The 3,716-nt window shown below is 34.4% G+C and overlaps 1 long non-coding RNA gene across 3 annotated transcripts; it reads right to left on the bottom strand.

Moving 5' to 3' along the window:
* LOC110730391 lies at positions 1-3,446 on the bottom strand. 3 transcript variants are annotated; one of them, XR_002513052.1, is made up of 5 exons: positions 3,288-3,446; positions 3,049-3,179; positions 1,742-2,436; positions 826-973; positions 1-501 (listed from the first exon to the last, which is right to left on the bottom strand). It is a non-coding gene; the product is annotated as an uncharacterized LOC110730391 (long non-coding RNA). The 3 variants fall into 3 exon arrangements; XR_002513051.1 differs by lacking the exon at positions 826-973 and having other exon boundaries at positions 1,742-1,827; positions 2,089-2,436; XR_002513050.1 differs by lacking the exon at positions 826-973.
* Between the last annotated feature and the right edge of the window lie 270 nt (positions 3,447-3,716).

Below are 3,716 nucleotides of genomic sequence, written 5' to 3'. Positions count from 1 at the left end.
ATATACATAAAACACATATATTTTGTTCAATAGCTTGTAATATTACACTTTAAAAACTGAAAAAAAAAACATATAGCTGTTTTGCTGGGCCTGGTGCTACAACGTTGTGAACGATAGCGCATGTCAATAAGATAATTATAAAAGCTGCCCAGAACACCTCCGATAACTCCAAGAACTATCACAGCCAGGATATCATAACTACTGTTGTTCTGCTTCTGCTACTATTGTTCTGCTTTTGCTGCTTGCTGTTCTGCTATTGCTATTTTGCTACTGCTTGCTTTTCTTTGTAAACCCATGTTAGAACTCCTTGCTTTGTAAGAACATGTGATCTGATGGTCCAATCTGAATGAATAATAATCTGTCTACTTGATTAAAAGTTCACCTATGAACTTCTGTATTACAGCACCTATAAGCCACGTGTTTTGCATTTTAAGTCACTATATCGTCAATCCTGCTAACTCCCTCCTAAATCCATCATTTATAAATCGATTTTCTCTATTTCTGTAAGAAGGAAAGAAAGCATTTGTTAGTGGCAACATATCTTTTTTAAAATACATCTAAGATTAGCTTTTAATAGATGACATCAGTAATTGGACCTCTTTATATTATCAGGGTAATCATTGCAAAGAAATAGCTAGCAAGGCTTACAAAATTAGAGGGTTCTTCAATCTAGAATTGAAGTTGAGAGCATTTGTATAGTGTTCAAAAAGAGAATGTATATAGTTATATATAGAAAACTAAGGCTGAAGAAAACAACTTTTTTAATAGTAGAAGGGAGAGGGAAAAGGGTAGGAACTGTAAGCAAAGGTAAATTATTAAGCATACCTGCAGCCAACTCTGATCATAGACCAACATAAAGCCGTCCATGTGAAAAACAAGGGGTGTTTAAATATAGGGCAACTTGGGATAGAGATTGGCCTTCAGCATTATTTATATTCATGGCAAAACTAAGCTTAATAGGGAACTGTTTCCTCTGAAATTTGAATGGATAGTTTAATGTCTCAGAAAAATAAAGGAATCTAAGCAAACCAAACCGGAAAAACAACCAAAGGAACAAATCATCACAAAAGCTTAATAAAACGAACCCCTGATAACACAGTACTCAAATTAGATCTTTCCTATTCAATGCCATACTATACAAATTAAACAACAACAAACCTAATTTGTAATTTGAATAGCCAAATCATATAAAATGCACCAAACAAAAACCATTTTAACCAACAAATAGTAAAGTTTGAATTTTTCAAACTAAATTATCATTAGCAAGCATCATTCTGAGTATCACTGTACAGTCCAATATGATTATAAAGTCTAGCATCATAGTAGGGTAGTTTGAAATCTGTTCAGTTTTTGGTGTCCAGAATTAGTAGATTTAGCTTAATATAGGTTCAGTAATCAAGGTTCATTTGTTAAAGTACACTGTATAATTAAAAAAAAAAGTTGCCTCTGAAACACCATATACTTACAGCCAAAAGAAAATGAAGAGAAGACAATAAGACTCTCCAAAACCAAACCACTCTATATATAACCAAAGAGAAAAGAGCAACACAACAATTTCACAATTAAATAGAAAGCCAATAGTACAAAAACAAAACAGCAAGCATTAAAATCAAGAACAAATTACACTGTCATCCTACACTAAATAGTGTTACTATGGGCAAGCCACCCTAAAATAGTCCTTATAGCCTTTCATTATCTACAATTTACAACACAACCTATATACCAAGTTGAGAGAAATTACCTCTGTATAATTTCACTGCTACTGCTATTGCTATTCTTCAATAATTTTGTCAGATTCTTCAGAACGTTTACCATCAAAAGCTGGACCTACGCCCATGGCAAGGTTTCAAGAAAACACAAAAGCTGGGATGAGGCCTCAGAACTCGGATAATAGTTTTTTCATAGGCACATATTGACAAGAGCTCAAAAATACCACTAGTCATCATAGGCCTTTCACACAGCTTTAACAAAAAAGCACTTAAGAAAAACATAAGTTGCTCATGCACAAAGACAAGAATATCAATAGACCAAGTCAAAACTGAACAAGTACACCAAAAGGAAAGCAACAAATTTCAATGTAAGACTAACCTGTTCACATCTGAGGAAGAAGAGTCGATTTTCCTTCGACAATATGGTATCTGAGCTCTTACACCCATTACATAATTCAAAGCTGTCACTTGGTGTCCAAAACAAACAGACCTCGATTCAAGTGGAACTCGGCTGAAGTCAATAAGTACTAGCCAATTAAAATGGAACATCATAACCTCTCTGGCCTTGGTAAATCCAAAAAAATTCCAATATTCACATCTCATATCACCACAAAACAACCTGGTCCATGATTCCCACACATCATATTCTTTCAACATCCACATATCAACTACATATCCACCATTATAATAAGCCCAAGCACACAAGCGATCCTTCGTACGACACAAACTAAAAGCAGAACGAACAATATCAGGACAATCAGGTTCCCCAAAATAGGCATACGACAATTTCATAAATTTGATCCTACGTCGACTAACCAAATCAAAGACAACAATGCATCTGAGATTCATTCCTACATATATAAGCAATACAAACAATCACATAATGAGCAAGCTAAAGCTAAAGTCAAGCTAAAATGTAATAATTTGTCTATCATGACCCTTTTAGACAGAAAAATTACAGAAAAATGTAATAATTTGGGTCATATTTAGAATTTCAGTTCAAATTAGTTTATTAAAGGAAGATTTAATCAGTACTTAGTATCTTCATGCACCTTAATCTATCATGACCGTTTAAATTGTACCATTCCCCTCAAATAAAAAAATAAAAATAAAATAAAAAAAAAAACCCAAAACATATGAACTGTATAAATCATTGTTGTGTACTTCAAATGCAGAAAATAATTATTGAACAATTTACAAGAACAGATAACTTTAACAATCAAATGCCCACAAAAATTAAATAATGGAATATTTTCATATTGATTGAATGTAAATAAATTATATAAAAGAAGATAAACTCACAAAATCAAAATCCCTAATTAGAAATAAACTCACAAACCTAACGATCAGGGCAACGAAAGAACTTTCGACCGCGATTACGCTCCGTATTAGCAGTAAGAACCAAACAACTCCCCAATCCACAAGGACACAGCCTTCTCAACTCCCACCATGAAGAGTATTCGCAGTATTCTACAATATCATCCCAAAAACAATTTCGGAGATTCGGAGTCAAATTAGAAACCCTAATTACAAAACCCAGCAAAAATTATCATAAAAATTGAAGAAAGAGAAACGAACCAGGAGACGTTGAGGAACATTGAAGGAGCAGAGAATATGAACATGTTCGATTTGAGCCGATTTCGGACAGAGAAGGAGAAGGAGATCGAAAGAAAGAAGAAAGAAAAGGGAAAGTGACAGTTATGGAGAAGGAGATCGAAGGAGAGAGAAGGAGATTGAGGAAAGTGCTGAGAGAAAGCTCAGAAGCCCCTTCAATGGAGAATTTCGAGTACCCTTCAATGGAGGAGAGAGAGCCTGATGAGAGAGGAGGAAATATCGAGGAAATGAAAGAGAAAGAAAGAAGATTGACCGTTTTTTTTTATATTTAACAATAGATTTCGCACCGGTTCGAACCGAATCGGTGCGATTTACTCACTTTTCCCACCGGTTTTGTAAGAACCGGTGGGAAAAACAAACTTTTCGCACCAGTTTGATTAGAACCAGTGCGAA

This window comes from Chenopodium quinoa, unplaced genomic scaffold, assembly GCF_001683475.1.
Source record: "Chenopodium quinoa cultivar QQ74 unplaced genomic scaffold, ASM168347v1, whole genome shotgun sequence".
Classification (NCBI taxonomy): domain Eukaryota; kingdom Viridiplantae; phylum Streptophyta; class Magnoliopsida; order Caryophyllales; family Amaranthaceae; genus Chenopodium; species Chenopodium quinoa.
This window is presented reverse-complemented; position numbering and strand designations above follow the sequence as displayed.